The sequence below is a fragment of the Piliocolobus tephrosceles genome, chromosome 3 (assembly GCF_002776525.5).
Source record: "Piliocolobus tephrosceles isolate RC106 chromosome 3, ASM277652v3, whole genome shotgun sequence".
Classification (NCBI taxonomy): domain Eukaryota; kingdom Metazoa; phylum Chordata; class Mammalia; order Primates; family Cercopithecidae; genus Piliocolobus; species Piliocolobus tephrosceles.
This window is the reverse complement of record NC_045436.1, coordinates 24,678,592-24,697,990: the sequence shown is the minus strand read 5'-3', so window position 1 is coordinate 24,697,990 and position 19,399 is coordinate 24,678,592. Positions and strand designations below refer to the sequence as shown.

At 41.6% G+C, this 19,399-nt stretch overlaps 1 pseudogene; it reads left to right on the top strand.

Moving 5' to 3' along the window:
• The first annotated feature begins 15,846 nt into the window (after window positions 1-15,846).
• Window positions 15,847-15,926, top strand: LOC113219649 (annotated as a pseudogene).
• The last annotated feature ends 3,473 nt before the right edge of the window (window positions 15,927-19,399 follow it).

The window sequence follows — 19,399 nt, the reverse complement described above, 5'->3', positions numbered from 1 at the left end:
GTTACAGTAACACTATAATTGAAATAATGTATTTTAGGAAATAATGAAATTATAAGATGAAATATATAAAGTACAGATGAAATTATACGATGTCTGGAAATTTGCTCCATTGGCAGGAGAAGCTGGTGGGATTATAAAGATTGTTAATTCAAATGATAGAAATTGGTTTCTTTTTATTTGTAGGTTCTTCATACTGTTCTCGCTACTATTACGGATGTATGAAATACTCTACAATTTAAAAGCTTCCTTTCGTAGCCGGGCTGAAGCTCATGCCTGTAATCCCACCACTTTGGTAGGCTGAGGTGGGCCAATCACATGAGCTCTGGAGTTTGAGATCAGCCAGGCCAACATGGTGAAACCCTGTCTCTACAAAAAATACAAAAATTAGCCAGGTGTGGTGTGGCCTGTGCCTGGGGTCTCAGCTACTCCGGAGGCTGAGGTGGGAAAATCGATTGGACCCAGAGAACAGAGGTTGCAGTGAGCCAGGATAGCGCCACTGCCCTGCGTTCTGGACAACGGAAGGAGACCCTGTCTCAAAAAAATAAACAAAATGTTTCCTTGAAAAAGCTAATCACTTTTCAGTGTATCAATACCTCAATGCAGAAAGCTAATTTCTCTTACTGTTTTCTTTGAGCCGCCTGCCCCCTTTCAATCTGTCTCACGGCTCTCAGATTCTCTCCTTTTCTCTTCTCCCTCACAGTTGTCCCTAATCTTAACCAATTTTCCTTCCTCTACCAATCCCATCTCCTTTCCTGTCTGCACTCTTTAATCTCATGAAACTGCCAAATTAGTTTACACTGGGATGGAGGAAAGACTGAGACCAGGCATTGTGCTTGCATCTGGGTGTGTGTCCGGTGTGTGGATCCCAGGCCTGGTCTCAGATTACCTGAGTCATCTGGGGCTGGTTCCTTGATCCTCCTCTTCACCCTGTAGTGGTCACATGAAAACAAGGACAATCAACCTCAATTTCCCTTTAAGTTTTCTGTAAACACCAATAAAGACATATCTTCTGGAAAACTTGTTTTGTTTTCCTTTTTTTTTTTGAGATTGAAGTGCAGAAGTGCAGTGGCAAGATCGTAGCTCACTGTAGCCTCAAACTCCTGACCTCAAGCAATCTTCCTGCCTTGGTCTCCCACAGTACTAGGATTACAATCCTGAGCCATTGAGTTCAGCCTGGAAAACTTTTTTTTAAAAAATTAGGATTTGGTTTGGCACAGGATTCAAGATATTCCAAGAATGGTTTGTGTTTCTCATACTTCTGTTGACTGTTTAACTGTAGATAGCTGATTATGCAGAACATCTCAGACATTATTAGATGTTATTAGGGCAAAAGAGCATTAGGTCCCTTATGAGAAATCGAAATCTGTGATTCTCATACAACATACAAAAGAACTTCTTCATATAACATGTCAGAGTAAAGAGTGAAATATATAGGTATATGTGAAGGGTATGTATATGCTACTATAATATCATAATAAAATTTTAAGTAAATATAAAAAACTATATTTTATTTTTTGTAAAGATGGGGGTCTCACTATGTTGGCCAAGCTGGTCTGGAACTCCTGGCCTCAAGTGATCCTGCTTTGACCTCCCAAAGTGCTGGAATTTTAGCCATGGTGCCAGCCATGTGTCGGGTATGTATATGTTCATATGATAACATAATAAAATTTTAATTACATATATAAGATATGTAATTATATATATTTCTGTATATGTGCATATAAATATGGAAATTAATATGAGAAAATATTGAATCATATATATAATTTTAGATGTATATTAAAATATTTAAAAAACAAAACTGATGCTTAAAAAGTAAAATACATGAGCTTCCCAAGGTTCTTTCCAATGTGGTTATTTTCCCCAGATTAGGTCCAGCCAAAGGCTGCAGGACCTTTACTGAGTGTAGCTCACCTGAGCCTCCTGGTGCAATCCTCACTCATATTCTGCTCCCAGTAGAGACTTGGTGTGGGGCAAGGAGCTGCCCTGTATTCACCTGTCAGATGTTCACTGGGGATTGTCAGCTTTTTCCATCCTTGTAGAGCTGATGTTTCTTCCTCGATCCAGGTCAAAAGACACAATATAGTCCCCACTTCTTGTTCACCAGTATGGTGACCTCAGGACCAATTTAGTCTTATAACCCTGCAGGGAGTTTTCTTTCCTCTATGCAGTCAGCATATGGAAAGTGAAAAGTAATTCTATCTTGTTCTCTGATTGCATCTTCTGAACTGGGGTCTGAAAGATTTGACTCATTTTCCTTCATTTCCACCTCCTATCACTGCACTGAAAAGATCTCTCAAATTTATTTATTTATTTATTTATTTATTTATTTATTTTATTTATTTATTTTTTTGAGACGGAGTCTTGCTCTGTCACCCAGGCTGGAGTGCTGTGGCCAGATCTCAGCTCACTGCAAGCTCCGCCTCCCGGGTTCGCCATTCTCCTGCCTCAGCCTCCCGGGTAGCTGGGACTACAGGCGCCGCCACCTCGCCCGGCTAGTTTTTTGTATTTTTTAGTAGAGACGGGGTTTCACTGTGTTAGCCAGGATGGTCTCGATCTCCTGACCTCGTGATCCGCCCGCCTCGGCCTCCCAAAGTGCTGGGATTACAGGCTTGAACCACCGCGCCTGGCCTGATCTCTCAAATTTAATCAAGGATCTGCTTTCTGGTTTGATTGAATATTTTGAAAAGCCTTCATTTTTTCAACTGCAGCTTTGCTAAAGCAATGGTCCCCCCAGCCTTTTTGGCATCAGGGACTGGTTTCATGGAAGATAATTTTTCCACAGACATGGGGTGGGTGGAATGGTTTTGAGATGAAACTGTTCCAGCTCATATCAGGCATTAGATTCTCACAAAAAGCACACAACCTAGCTCCTTCATATGTGCAGTTCAAAATAGGGTTGGGGAGGCCGGGTGTGGTGGCTCATGCCTGTAATCCCAGCACTTTGGGAGGCCAAGGTGGGCAGATCACTTGAGGTCAGGAGTTCAAGACCAGCCTGGACAACATGGTGAAACCCCGCCTCTACTAAAAATAAAAAATTAGCTGGACATGGAAGTGCATTCCTGTACTCCCAGCTACTCGGGAGTCCGAGGCAGGAGAATCGCTTGAACCTGGGAGGCAGAGGTTGCAGTGAGCTAAGATTGTGCCACTGCACTCCAGTCTGGGCAAAACAACAACAACAACAAAAATAAAATAAACAGAGAAAAAAACAAAAAGAAGCAAAGAAGAGATCAATCAAGTGAAGATAAAGAACAAAATAAACAAAAGAAAACCAAAACAACAAAAATAGGGTTGGAGCTCCTATGAGAATCTAATACCATTGCTGATCTTACAGGAGGTGGAGCTCAGGTAGTGATGCCCACTCTCCAGGCTCACCTCCTGCTGGGTAGCCCAGTTCTTAGCAGGCCACCATCACGTCCCAGTCTGCAGTCGGGGATTGGGGACCCCTGTACTAAGAAATCTTGTCAGGCTCTTTCTGCAATTGTTGTAATACTGTTTGCCCCCTAAGAGGCTTATTTCCAGAGTTGTCCTTGACTGTGTTTTCTGGATTCTCACACTCAGGCAGCTCTCCAACTGGGCAGTCTCATGCAGCAGCCAGCCTCCCAGGAGAAAACTCACTGGCTCCTCCCTGCTCCTTCTGGAGGTGGTAGCTCTGTAGTTGTGGTAGAGGGAATAGGGCTATGAGCAGTGTCAAAGCTCCTATTGTAGCCAGCTCACCCGGGAGCAATGTATCAGAACTTTACTATGGGGGAACATGGGCATGTAGTTTAAATAAGTCCCTATGGTGAATCTGATATGTTGTCAGTCTCTGTGTGGGATATAAGAAACACATTTGGTTTTTGTTCCTTTTCCTTTTATGGAGTCCCTGAAGTCCCTTGAAATGTCCCCAGTTGTATGTTTTGGTTTATTTTACTTTACTTTTTAATTTTTGGACAGTATTTCAAGTTTATCTGTATTCACAGAACATACCAGGTGATCTTGACAGCTGCCAGATGACAGCCCTCCAACCCCTAACCCTGCAGCTGCTCACTAAGGGCAAATTCCAGAAGACCCAGAAGATCATTCCTGAGGTCCGCAGATGCCTCACATAGGGGACACAGTTGAGATCCTGGAGGACGGAGTGTCATTCCTAAACCTACAACCCACTGTTAACCGTGGAGAGTGTTCAGGTTCTTGGCGTCTTGAACGAAGAATTGGACAAAACACACAAAGCAAGGAAGGAATGAAGGGTTTTCTTGAAAATGAAAGCACCCTTTGCAGCGTGGGAGCAGGTCTGAACATAGAGGCTCAAAAGTCCTGTTAACAGAATTTTCGGGAGTTTAAATAGCCCCTAGAGGATTCCATTGGTTACTTGGGGTGCACCCTGTGTAAATGGAGGGAATGAAGTAAAATTACAAAGTCATTTACAGTCTACGCCTTATGGAGAGGATATTTCCTGTTACAGCTGAAGTGTGAATTGGCCTTATGTTCCCTTCCTCCAGACTCTTTTCCTGCTTCACCACCACTAGATTCCAGCCAGGAAGGCCTCCTTAACTGGAGTCCTCCCCTTTTCTTCTCCTACTCTGCTGTAGTTCCAAGTGGCCCCCTTCCACCAGTCCCACAAAGTTCAAATACTGAGAGGTCTCCATTTACAGCAGGGGGGACATCTCACACCCTTGCATAAGTTAAAACAAATATTACACACACTCCTCCATCACCTAGGCGGACATACGGGAATACAAGTAAACATTAATTAGGAGCAATGAGAAATAAAATAACGACATTCTCCGTGTTTTTCCCCACCCGGCGCAGCCCTGCAGCGTCTATGCCTCAGTCTTCTGTTACTCGGTCTCCCCACAAGCAGCAGCTGGCCTCTCTGCTGTAATGTGCTGAGTCTGAGTTCCCTGGGCAGTGCCAGATTGAAATACGCTCTCCAGCACCAGATACGCCTGGTGTTTTCTTTGTTTTTTCTGATTCTTTTTGGGGATTGCGGGGACTCAGGGTTAGAAGTCGGCCTGGTGCTGCTGGAGAAAAGTGTTGAGGTGCAGCGTGGAGTCCCAGGGCTCCCAAGTCAGATTAAAGACTTGAGGACGGGCGCGCAGGGGTGGGGGTGTCCTCCAGATGCAGGGGCGCCGGCACACTCTTCAGCCATGGGATCTGGCAGAAGATGAAGTGAGCAGGAGAAAGAGAAGCCTGTTTAGCGGGGTTCAGTTCCTTTCCTGGCAGCTGGCACCGGACCCCTGGAGGGTAGAGGACTCTGCAGCTCCCCGTTCGGTGTCCTTGAAGGCGCTGGGGTGAGGCTGGGGCCTCTGCTGGCTCCGGGAGAGGTCCAAAGTGAAGATCTTAGAACCTGAGCGCTGCCAGGTCACCGGGTTCGTGCATGATGGTCATGATGGGGTGGGAACTGCGGGAGCGACACATCATGTGCTGGGTGGAACACAAGGGCAAGGGCTGGGTTGTGTTTGTTTGTTTGTTTGAGATGGAGAGGTGGAGTTTCGCTCTTGTCCCCCAGGCTGGAGTGCAATGGCAGGATCTTCGCTCGCTGTAACGTTGGCCTCCCGGATTCAAGCGATTCTCCTGCCTCAGCCTCCGGAGTAGCTGGGATTACAGGAGCCCGCCACCACGCCCAGCTAATTTTTGTATTTTTAGTAGAGACGCAGTTTCACCATGTTGGCCAGGCTGATCTCGAACTCCCGACCTCAGGTGATCTGCCCACTTCGACCTCCCAAAGTGCTGCGATTACAGGCATGAGCTACCGAGCCCAGTGGGCTGGGTTTTTAAATTTCATATGTTTTTTTGGACTCAGGATGTTGCTCTGTCACCTTGTAGTGCAGTGGGCAGTTATGGTTCACCATAACCTGGAACTCCTGAGCTCAAGGGATCCTCCAGCCTCAACCTTCCAAATAGCCAGGACTGCAGGCACACATCACCATACCCAGCTGGTTTTCTCAAATTACCATGATTGGTGGGTAGAGATGCATAATGTTCCTTTGAGGCAAAGGGAAAGCATGGCCAGGAAGTTGTCGAAATAAGCCTTAAAAAACCTGGCCAAATCTGTAGTAGCCAGATATTTACCATTTGCTGATTGGATAGAGTATGTCATGTCAATAACCTTGGGAGAGATCATCCCATTAAAGCTGTCATCAATTCACTCTGAGATGTCATATTTCTTTCAAAGCATAAGAACACACAAAATTGGGGTTGAACCCAGAAATAGTGAGATAATCACTCCTAGGTCTTGCATCATGGGTTTCAAATCTTGAGTATCTATTTTAATATTTAATCATATTATCATTTTTCACTGGGGTCAGGAACATCCATGGATCCCATTTTGTAAAGCTAATTTGATGTAATTTAATTTGAATTTATTACTTATTGTCTTTCTCTTTTCTCTTTACTATTTCATCCCAGTGTGTGTTCTCACCAGGGAAAATTTAGGGAAACCAGTGATTTTCATAGTTAAGATAAAGGATACCTCTTTTACCTCCATTTTATGTTCAGTAACATCACTAAGGTAATAGAGGATTCTTCATTTAAAATCAGAGGGATTCCTGGTAAACTAATTAGAGGGAAATAATAAAGTCTATAAAGGTTTTCCAATGATGCATATTGACAGATGCTTAGGTTCAGTCATCATCCAGGTTACAGAGTCAGAAAAATCAACCAGCACTTTTTAATCTTTTGTGTTCTTTAGATTGTTTTTGGTAAATTTTGCATTTTCAACTTGAAATTGCACATTAGGAATTTTCCTCCAGTTTTTTTGTTTGGTGGTTTTGTTGTTGTTTGGTCCTCTCCTTGAATCTATAATTTGGTGTTATTTTTCTTCCTCTTTCTTCCGTATCTCCCTGACTTTTCATGTCCATTGTTTTTCATTCTTTTTTTTTTTGGTTGACAAGCAATACACTTTAGGGGCTGTTCCTTTTCATGTTATTATGTTTTGAAGTTTCTGACTCCAGAAAACCTTCTATTAGTACCATCACAGTTCTATGGGCACTGGAGGGTTACAGAGTTTAGGAACCCTGGTTGTAAGTTTGGTTGAAATTGACCACTTCAGTGAGCCACAGGGGTCACTGGTTTCTCCCCATAATTCTTTTTCTTCTTTCTTTTTCTTTTCTTTCTTTTCTTTTTTCTTTTTTTTTTTTATTGAAACAAGGTCACATTATGTTGCCCAGGCTGGTGTCAAGCTCCTGAGCTCAAGCGATCATTACAGGTGTGAGATACTGTTCCCAGCTATCTCCCTATAATTCTGAAGATTAGAATATTTGTTGTAACAAAGGCCTAGACAGCAGCAGAAAGCAAAGATATTTCTAGGTCCTAATTAGCCATCTGCTTTTATGAGTGTGAGCCTCAATAGCTATTGTTTAAATGTTTGCCTCCACATACCTCATGTGTTATAAACAATCACCCATGTGATTCCACTGAGAGGTGGAACCTAATGACAGGTGTTTAGGTCTCAAGGGCTCCCCCTCATGGATTCATGCTAGGCTAAAAAAGAGCTTTCAAGGGTATATGCCCCCACTCTGCTCTCTCTTTCTTTTGTTTGAGACGGAGTCTTTCTCTGTCACCCAGGCTGGAGTGCAATGACACAATCTTGGCTCTGCCATCTCTGTCTCTGGGGTTCAAATGATCCTCCCACTTCAGCCTCCTGAGTAGGGAAGACTACAGCTGCACGCCATTATGCCCAGCTAAGTTTTGTACTTTTAGTAGAGATAGGGTTTTGCCATGTTGGCCAAGCTGGTCTTCAACTCCTGGCCTCAAGTGATCTGCCTGCCTAGGCCTCCCAAAGTGCTGGGATTACAGGCATGAGCCACTGCACTCAGCAACTCCGCCTCTGCTCTTTAGCCAGATGAGGAACAGTGTTTCTCCCTCCAGAGGCTGCAGCATTGAAGGCACCATCTTGGAAGCAGAGACCAGGCACTCACCAGACACCAAACCTGTCACTGCCTTGATCTTGAGCCTCCCAATTTCCAGAACTGTGAGAAATTAATTTCTCTTCTTTATAAATTACCAAATCTCAGGTATTCTCTCAAATCAGAACAAAATGGATTAACATAAGTAATTATAATTTTCGAATAATGCTAAATCTCCAAATAGTGACTCCTTGCTTCATACAAGTGACCACCAAATGAGCTCATATATGGCACAGGATACAATTTTTCCCCTATGTGCTCTATAGAACAGGCACCAGTTTGGAGGTGAGACACACTAACAATTGGTCACAAACTAGAGTTCCCTCTGAACTTACATCAGTCAGTCACAGCTTATGTTAGAATCTAGAAACACACCATGGAAAATTTAGGAAAGGCAGTGATTCTTATAGTTAAGATATGGGATACCTTTTGTGCCTTCATTTTATGATTAGTAATGTCACTAAGGTAATAGAGAACTCTTCGTTTAAAAGCAGAGCGATCCCTGGTTACCTAATTGGAGGCAAAGGATTAAGTCTGTGAAGGTTTTCCAATTGATGCATTTCAGCAGATGTTGAAGTTCAATCTGGGTTACAGAAACAGAAAAGTCAACTAGCACCTTTTAATTTTTTGTGTCGTACAGATTGTGGGGAAAAGAAAGATCAGACTGTTACTGTGTCTATGTAGAAAGAAGTAGACATAAGAGACTCCATTTTGTTCTGTATTTGAGATGCTGTTAATCCGTGACCCTACCCCCAACCTTGTCCTTGCAAGTGACATGTGCTGTGGTGACTCAAGGTTTAACGGATTTTGGGCTGTGCTAACCAGAAACCTAACGAGAAACACCCACAGGTGTGGAGGAGCAGGCCACCCCTTCACAGATTCTTTTGGTAAATTTTGCATATTCAACAGGAAATTGCAAATTAGGAACTTCTTTTCCAGTTTTTGTTGTTGTTGTTCCTCTCCTTGAATCTGTAATTCAGTTTTATTTTTCTTTTTATTCCCTGTCTCCCTGATGTTCATGTCCATTGTTTTTTTGTTTGTTTGTTTGTTTGTTTTGTAGACATTCAATACACTTTATGGGCTGTTCCTTTTAATGTGATTATGCTTCGACAATACATAATAATTTAACGTGATTATTGTCTACGACAATACTGATCGTAACAGCTTGTGAAGAAGGTTCAATAGAGAAATAAGGCATAAACTTTTCTGTAAACTTATCAGTGGAAGTGTACACGAGGATCTGTTTTTTAAATTATAAAAGACACAGCAGTATATCTGGACTGAGATGCATGACTCAGGGAGACATTAAAAGGGACCTGAGTCCATGTTCCTATACTTAAATAGCAAAATATTATCTAAATTACTGATCTAGGTCAGAGAATTCTCTCAAAGAGTGTCAGCCAAACTCAGTAAAAGCAGCACAAAGCAGCTGAGCTGAAAGTGCAGACTCATGATGGGGCACAGAGCCAGTGAGCAAAGCAAAGCTAAAACAGCAATTCCCTGAAGGTGGCAGCCAGCATCTGGATAATCCCGCTCACAATGGCCATTGAAAGAGTCCATTTGCATAGATAGGGTGGACCCTGCCTGACAACTGGTTCAGTGTTGAGACAGCTGATGCCACAGACTCCAAAACTGTGTGAAATGGACTCTTACTCCTGTAATGAGGTTTATGAGGAAAGAAGGGTGTCTGCAGAGTTGATGCAGAAGTGACTTGAGAGAGCAGGGACGGGAGACTGGTTTGGGGCTGTGATGGTGGTCAGGGGTGGGGCTGCTGAAAGGGTCCTGCACTACCAGGGACTTGCTAGGTCTGAACCTTCCACCTGCACCAACAGAGGGGAGCACCCAGGGCTTTCTCATCAGCTTGTCCAGGGAGCGCAGAAGGGAAGAGAGAAGAGTGAGTCCTCCAAAAATATCAGCAGTCAAACATAAACATGGAATCAGAACCTTTATTACAAATGCCCTCCAAAAACAGAGGAATAAAAGATAGCTACATACATAAAGGGTGCTCTAAGTAGTTCCTCATTGGCCTATGACAATATGATTGTAACAGCTCGTGAAGAAGGTGCAATAGAGAAGTAAGGCATAAGCTTTTCTGTAAACTTATCAGTGAAAGTGTATACGTATGATCTGGTTTCTAAATTATAAGATGAAACGTCTCCCAACTCATAGTCCAGAAAAACACCAATTTGCAGGACTTCTGTATTCCTTGTACTGCGTGGACTACAGAATGGCTGAATTTGCCAGCACCCCATCTGTGGAGTTGGTGATGTTAAGACCATCTCTGGGAAATGTTTCTTTACACACACCATGTACCTTTGGCTCTCAACTTCTGCTTGCCAAAAGTGTCTCCCAGGATCAAATCCCTCACAGCTTCGGACAGCTGGATAAAAACTAAATGACTGGAGATTATCAGTAAAGTATGGGTTCATCATTCTAAATATCACACTTTTTCTGTCTCTTGAGATAATAAGACTAGGGTGGGCTGTTTCTGGATCTAGTGTCAAATCTTTCTGAAAAGTGCTCATCATTTTTTGCAGGCCAAAATAATGTGGAGGGAGACTGCAACTCTCCTTTGAGTCGTATAAGAAGACTGCAGGGGTTTTCAGGTTGTCGTGTGTTGTAGATGTTCTCAATACCTGTCAACACATCCAGGTCTGCCTGAAAACACTTCTCTGTTACTTCATTTAAGAGATTCTGTAGTGTAGATGAGTGGTCTGAAATTTGTCTTTGGTTTTCAGTGAGTTTTTCTTTAGCATCCTTCTCTTCAGCAAGTAGCCTGGCATTAATTACAGCTTGTTCCTTTACCAAGAAAGACTTAATTTCTTTAAATTCAGATTGTAATTCCTTCCTCCATGTTGCTATCTTCCTTTTCCTTAGAATCCAATAATATGATTTATAGTGAAATGAGAACTTAGACGTAAAAGAAGCCAGGGCTAGAATCTGGTGTTCTTTCCAAGAACACGTTGGCAAGTGGAAGCCAAGAATGGAAAATGGGCTACAGACATGGAGTTTGGGGAGTGAGGTCATTTTGGGAGGTGAGAATGAAGGGAGGAAACAGAGGGCTGAAACTTAGGCGCCAATATGCCTAGACAAGGCTCTTGTTACCGATGGGTTTCAAATGAGTGATTTTTCCTTTTGCCAAAGGCTCTAACATGGTTTAACTAATTTTCTTTCCTTCCTTCCTTCCTTCCTTCCTTCCTTCCTTCCTTCCTTCCTTCCTTCCTTCCTTCCTTCCTCTTCCATTTCTTCCCTCCTTCCTTCCTTCCTTCCTTTCTTTCTTTCTCTTTCTTTCCTCTTTCTTTCTTTCTTTCTTTTTTGAGACAGAGTCTTGCTCTGTTGCCCAGGCCAATGTGCAGTGGTGCAATCTCGGCTCACTGCAACCTCAGCTCACTGCAACCTCATTTTCCTGGGTTCAAGAGATTCTCCTGCCTCAGTCTCCTGAGTAGCTGGGACTGCAGGCACGCACCATCACGCCTGGCTAACTTTTGTATTTTTAGTAGAGACAGGGTTTCACCATGTTGGCCAGGCTTGTTTTCAACGCCTGACCTCAAGTGATCTATCCGCCTCGGTGCTGGGATTACAGGTATGAGTCTCCGTGCCTAGCCCTCTCTCTTCCTTTCAACAGGGTCTTCCTGTTGCCCAGGCTAGAATGCAGTGGTGATCATAACTGACTGTAGCCTTCAACTCCTAGGCTCAAGTGATTCTCCCACTTCAACCTCCCCAGTAGCTTAGATGACAGGCATGCACCACCATGCCTGGCTAATTATTTTGTTTTAGAGACGAAGACCTGCTATGTTGCACAGGCTGGTCTCTAACTCTTTGCTTCAAGCAATTCTCCTGTCTTAGTTTCCCAAAGTGCTGGGATTACACTTTGGGTGGGTGAGCTGCCACACTCATTCCTGATATCCTGTATTTATCTAAAATTTTGATGTTTTATTCATCATGTATTTTTCATGGGTGTTTATTTTTTTCAAAAATGGAGTTCAAATGTTAACTTGATCACAGAGATTTTCAGCACACTCTTCAGTTTTGTGCTCACTCATTCTAGACCTGTCCCTGAACAGAGGGTAAAAATGATTCAGGATGGGACCGAAGACTTCACTGACCACTAATTTCAATTTTTCTTTTTTCTTCAAATGTTCAGGAAACAATGATTTTTGTTTCTCAAAGGAAGCTGTAAGAAGGGCAAAACCTGAAAGAAGGGATCAGCCTTTACATTTTCTTTGGTTCACTACCCTCCATCTAGTCTATTCACTGACTCACCCCTGGGATCCAAATTGGGGTGATGCTATTACTACTGATCCCCTTAACCATCTTGATCAAGGTCTTTAAAAGTCTTTTCCTTTGTGTTCTGAAAATGTTAGAAATTACAAGTAACTTTTAATAGACAAATAATCAGGCCAGGTGTAGTGTTCATGCCTGTAATCCAAGCATTTTGGAAGGCCAAGGCAGGCGGATCACTCGAGGTCAGAAGTTTGAGACCAGCCTGGCCAAAGTGGTGAATGGTGAAACCCCATATATACTAAACTTCATTTTGGTCACTCCCACTTCAGTGATGGCTGCAAAAGGGAAGAGCTCCATGTTCTTATTTTTAATTCATTCCCAAACTGTCCCCTGCAGTTGTCTAATTTCCTGAATTTATTTAAAGGCATCTGGCTTTATGCCATTTTCATCTTGCAGAATACTCTCAAGGAGCCCTCTAATCTGCAATGCAGGCACATTTGTTCACTAAGCCAGCTGCTCAGGTATCTTGGTGATATTCTTGGCATCTCTTGAATTATTTTACCTGTTTTTCTGTTTTTCCATTTGGAAGTTGGTTTCTTGTTTAATTGGAGCACATCCTTCAGTAGCTTTCTAACAAGGTTCATGGGAAATAAAGTTTTTGAGACCTTTGTATTTGAAAATATCTTTAGTCTATCCTGATATTTAATCAGAAGTTTTTCAGAGTCTGGAATTATAGTTTTCAAACAATTTACTCTTACATATTTTAAACCTTTTAAACTGGGAAATGTATTGGTATGATATCTACAATGTATTATGAAATACATTAGCATAAACCAATGTGCTATAAACATGAGATTTAGTCAATACATGACACAAATTTGGTAATGAGCTCTCACCCAAGGTCAGCCGGCATTATAATGGATAAATTTAAGCTCCAGGTACCATTGTAATGTTTCAGTTATTTTTATTTATTTATTTATTTTTCCTTTTTTGAGATGGAGTCTCTGTCGCCCAGGCTGGAGTGCAGTGGCGCCATCTCTGCTAACTGCAGCCTCTACCTCCTAGGTTCAAGCAGTTCTCCCACCTCAGCCTCCTGAGTAGCTGGAATTACAGACACATGCCACCACGCCTGGTCAATTTTTGTATTTTTAGTAGAGATAGGGTTTCACCATATTGGTCAGGCTGGTCTTGAACTCCTGACCTCAAGTGACCCACCTGCCTCATCCTCCCAAAGTGCTGGGATTACAGGCATGAACCACTATACCTGGCCAGTTATCTTAATCTTACACCAATCCAGAGAAAATTACACATCTCCTGACTAACAATAATGAATTATAGTAGACATAAAAAATAGGATGACTGCCGGGCGCGGTGGTTTACGACTGTAATCCCAGCACTTTGGGAGGCTGAGACGGGCAGATCACGAGGTCAGGAGATCAAGACCATCCTGGCTAACATGGTGAAACCCTGTCTCTACTGAAAAAATAGAAAAAAAAATAGCTGGGCGAGGTGGCGGGCGCCTGTAGTCCCAGCTACTCGGGAGGCTGAGGCAGGAGAATGGCGTTAACCCAGGAGGCAGTGGAGCTTGCAGTGAGCGGAGATCGCGCCACTGCCTTCCCGCCCGGGGGGAAAGGGGGAGACCTGGTCTCTACTCAAAAAAAAAAAAAAAAAAATAGGATGACATTGGTGAAGTAAGTGTTATTAGAGATATATGGATTGACTGAAGTATTTGAGGATCTGTAAACGCAGTGACTTTCTTGGACAAGATAACAATCATAGTTTAAAGACAGAATCATTTTTGTAAGTGATAAGAGTTTCATAAATGAAAAATATAATTATGTATTTCCAGCATCCCTACTCTGCACTCCCCTTGCTAGTTTCTGGCTACTTAATATTCCACCACCAACCTATGTCCCAAGAAATCATCACTGTAATATCATTTTCCCCATTTCCCCTACATAGTCAGGCTTCTTCCTAATTGTTCTATCCCTTACTCATTGCCGAAACTAAGGCACTGAGATGGTTGAAAGAGAATGCATTTGAAATCCCATACTAGGTTGGGCAGTTTGTGGCAGTTATCAATTTATTGCCTCTATTTTTATCTTTCAAAGAATCAGCTTTGGTTTTGTTGATTTTCTGTGTTGTTTCCAATTTCAATTTTATTGATTTCTGCTGTAATTTTTATTATTGTCCTTCTGCATGCTTTACATTGAAAAGCTTTACATTTGCTTTTTTTCTGTTTTCTCAAGGTAAAGAGTTAAGTTACTGATTTTAGATCTTCTTTTCTAATATATGTTATAAATGTAATGCTATAAATTTCCCTGTAAATACTGCTTTAGCTGTGTTACACAAATATTGAAATATTGTATTTGTATTTTGCTCAAAATATTTAATTTTCCTGAGACTACTCTTTGACCCAAGGGGTATTTAGAAGTGTACTAATTTTCACATTTTCTGGATTTCTCAGAGACTTTTCTATAACATCAACTTTAATTTTGTATGGTCCGATAATGTAGTTTATATGATTTCTAGTCTTTAAATGTGGGAAGGCATGTCTCATAGCCCCATGATGTGGTTTACCTTGGTGAGTTTCCCATAGGAACTTGAAAAGAATGCGGATTTTGACTTCTCTGTTTTTTGTTTTTATCGGAGACAAGATCTCACTAATGTTGCCCAAATTGGTCTCAAACTTCTGGCCCCAAGTGATCCGCCCACTTTGGACTTCAAAAGTGCTAGGATTAAGACAGGGTCTGGCTATATTGCCCAGGCTGGCATTCAATAGCTATTCACAGGCATAATCATAGCCCACTGCATCCCCAGACTCCTGGGCTCAAGATATACTCCTGCTTCAGCCTCCCAAATAGCTGGGACTACAGGAGCACACCACCATACCTTGCTTCTCTGGGTTTAATCAACCACATTTTATGATTACATTTTAATCTCTTCTATTAACTTCTTTTTTTTCTTTCTTTGTCTTTTTTTTTTTTTTTTTTTTTTGAGACAGAGTCTCACTCTGTTGCCAGGCTGGAGTGCAGTGGCACAATCTCCACTCATTGCAATCTCTGTCCCCCAGTTTCAAGAGATTCTCCTGCCTCAGCCTCCCAAGCATCTGGGACTGCAGGTGCACACCACCATGCCCAGCTAATTTTTGTATTTTAATAGAGATGGGGTTTCACCATGTTGGCCAGGATGATCTTGATCTCTTGGCCTTGTGATCTGTCTGCCTCGGCCTCCCAAAGTTCTGGGATTACAGGCATGAGCCACTGTGCCTGGCCTTCTTATTTTATACATCTTTTAAAACATTTTTTCGTGGTTCTCCCATGGGCTTAACAGTATATATTTTAAAATAATTTGAGGCCTCCTTTAAATGAAATGTACTGTTTCCCTTTCAGTATAAGAACCTTGTAATAGTATACTCCCAATTCTCACTGATCCTTTGTGGTCTTGTAGTCATACAATACTTTTACATATGTTGGGAAAATGCTATATATTATTTTTATTGTTGTTTTAAAAAGCTAGTTATCTTTTCGAGCAATTACCTTTATTTTATTTTATGTACTTTATTTCTTTGTGTAAACACAAGTTTCTGACATATATAATATTCCTTTGGCCTGAAGTACTTTAACATTCCTTGTAGTATCTGCTTGTGGCAACAAATTCCATATTATTTTTCTAAGTATTTCTCCATTGCTTTTGAGAAATGTGCTAATTGGTTATAGAATTGTGAGGTGGTAAGACTATACTTTCAAGGATCATTTCTATAGTTTGTTACTAGAGAAGTTTCTCTGAACGTGTAGAGCACCGAAGATTAATTCAAGATGGATTAAAGACTTAAATGTTAGACCTAATACCATAAAAACCCTAGAAGAAAATCTAGGTAGTACCATTCAGGACATAGGCATGGGCAAGGACTTCATGTCTAAAACACCAAAAGCAACAGCAGCAAAAGCCAAAATTGACAAATGGGATCTAATTAAACTAAAGAGCTTCTGCACAGCAAAAGAAACTACCATCAGAGCGAACAGGCAACCTACAGAATGGGAGAAAATTTTTGCAATCTACTCATCTGACAAAGGGCTAATTTCCAGAATCTACAAAGAACTCAAACAAATATACAAGAAAAAAACAAACAACCCCATCAAAAAGTGGGGAAAGGATATGAACAGACATTTCTCAAAAGAAGACATTCATACAGCCAACAGACACATGAAAAAATGCTCATCATCACTCGCCATCAGAGAAATGCAAATCAAAACCACAATGAGATACCATCTCACACCAGTTAGAATGGCAATCATTAAAAAATCAGGAAACAACAGGTGTTGGAGAGGATGTGGAGAAATAGGAACACTTTTACACTGTTGGTGGGATTGTAAACTAGTTCAACCATTATGGAAAACAGTATGGCAATTCCTCAAGGATCTAGAACTAGAAGTACCATATGACCCAGCCATCCCACTACTGGGTATATACCCAAAGGATTATAAATTATTCCACTACAAAGACACATGCACACGTATGTTTATTGCGGCACTATTCACAATAGCAAAGACTTGGAATCAACCCAAATGTCCATCAGTGACAGACTGGATTAAGAAAATGTGGCACATATACACCATGGAATACTATGCAGCCATAAAAAAGGATGAGTTTGCGTCCTTTGTAGAGACATGGATGCAGCTGGAAACCATCATTCTTAGCAAATTATCACAAGAAGAGAAAACCAAACACCGCATGTTCTCACTCATAGGTGGGAACTGAACAATGAGCTCACTTGGACTCGGGAAGGGGAACATGGCGCGCGTGGGCCTGTGTGGGGGGGGGGGGATGGGGGTGGGGTTGGAATGGGGAGTTATACCTGATATAAATGATGAATTGATGGGTGCTGACGAGTTGATGGGTGCAGCACACCAACATGGCACATGTATACATATGTAACAAACCTGCACGTTATGCACATGTACCCTAGAACTTAAAGTATAATAAAAAAAAAAAAAAGAATTGTGAGGTGGCAAGGTTTTTTTTATTTACAGAAGTAACTACTGTCTCCTTGATTTCACATTTTCTGATGAGAGTTCTGTTGTAATTCTTATCCTCCTTCCTTCGTCAGTAGTCATGCACTGCGTAACAGTGTTTCAGCCACTGACCACATACATGACAGTGGTCCTATAAGATTATAAAACTGCATTTTTATGAAATTTTTCTATGTTTACATATACTTAGATACACAAATATTTACCATTGTGTTACAGTTTCTATAGTATTCAGTACAGTAAAGTGCTGTACAGGTTTATAGCCTAGGAGCATTCGGCTGTACCATGTAGCTTACAGACATAATAAGCTACACAACTGCAATCTAGGTTTGTGTGACATACTCTATGACGTTCACAGAATGATGAAATCATCCTATGACGTACTTCTCAGAACATATTCCCGTAGTTAATGTAAGCATGGCAGTAATGTAGGTTTTTACTTGGGCTGCGTTCAAAATTGTTTTTGATTTTAATTTTCAGCAGTTTGAATTTGATTGATATACCTATGTTTGGAGATATGCTTCTTGGTTTTGGAGTGTTGGTGTCTGTAACTAAATTCTTGGCCATGATGTTTTTCAAATATTTCTTGTTTTTATTTGTAAATTTTTGTTTATTTTTGCCTTCATTTATAGGGATGAGATTTCTTCTTTCTGAGATTCCAAGTATCCATAAATGACATTGTTTGATACTGTCCAACAGTTCTTAGATTCTCTGTTTTTTATTCTTTTCACTTTATAATTCAGTTTGGGTAGTTTGTTTATCTATCTTCAAGTTCACTGATTATTTCCCTCAGTGTGTTGAGGGTACTAATTAGCCCATTGAAGGCATCTTCATCTCTTTTCTGTCATTTTCATTGCTAGCATTTCCGTTTGTTTTGTTTGTTTGTTTGTTTTGTTTTGTTTTTTGAGATGGAGTCTCACTTTGTTGCCAAGGCTAGAGCATGGTAGCACTATCTTGGCTCACTGCAACCTCCGCCTCCTGGGTTCAAGCAATTCTCCTGCCTCAGCCTCCCAAGTAGCTGGGATTACAGGCGCCTGCAACCACACCTGGCAATTTTTTTTTTTTTTTTTTTTTTTTGTATTTTTAGTAGAGAAGGGGTTTCACCATGTTGGCCAGCCTGGTTTCGAACCCCTGACCTTAAGTGATCTGCCCACCTCAGCCTCCCAAAGTGCTAGGGTTACAGGTGTGAGCCACCGTGCCCAGCTTTTCCATTTGATTTTATAGTTTCCAACTCGCTGATAAAGTTATGTATCTGATGCTGCATCCTGCATATTGTCTTTATTTTCCACTAAAGCCTTTAACATATCAATTACAATTATTTTTCATTGTTTTGCGTGAGATTTCCTACATTTGTGTCATAGCTTAGTATGGTTCTGATGTTCGTTTTGTCTCTTCAGAGTGTGGTTTATTTTCCTTTTACATTTTTTTTTGTATGCCTTGTACTTTTTTGTTTTTGATGAAAACCAGACATATATAGAAAAATACACACTGAGGTAAACATTTTTATACTTGTAGATTATATTAGTTTTGGAGGGAAAACCCTAATAAGGTATCACAAACTGGATGGTTTACATAACAGGAAATTTATTGTCTCACAGTTCTGGAGGCTGAGTCCAAAATATGGGTGTTGGCAGAATGGGTTCTTTCTGAGGGCTGTGATACAGAATTGCTTCCATGCCTCCAGGCTCCGGTGGGTTGCTGCCAATCTTTGGCATTCCTTGGCTAGTAGATGCATCACTGCAATGGCATGCCCCCATGTTTCCTCATATAACCTTCCTCTGTGCATATCTTCATGTCAAAATTTCATCTTTTTATAATGGCAGCAGTCATATTGGATTAAGGACCACCCTAATGACCTCATTTGAACGATTACCTTTATTTCATTTTATTTTTTTGAGATGGGGTTTCGTTGTTGTCACCCAGGCTGGAGTGCAACAGCATGATCTTGGCTCACTGCCACCTCCACCTCCCAGGTTCAAGAGATTGTCCTGATTCAGCTTCCCCAGTAGCTGGGATTGCAGGTGCCCGCCACCACGCCCGGCTAATTTTTGTATTTTTACTAGGGACAAGGTTTCACTGTGTTGGCCAGGTTGGTCTCGATTTCCTGACCTCAGGTGATCCACCCGCCTTGGCCTCCTAAAGTGCTGGGATTACAGGAGTGAGCCACCGCACCCGGCCTTAACAGATTACCTTGGTAAAGACCTAATTTCCAAATGAGGTCACATCTGAAGCACTGGGGTTAGCACTTCAATA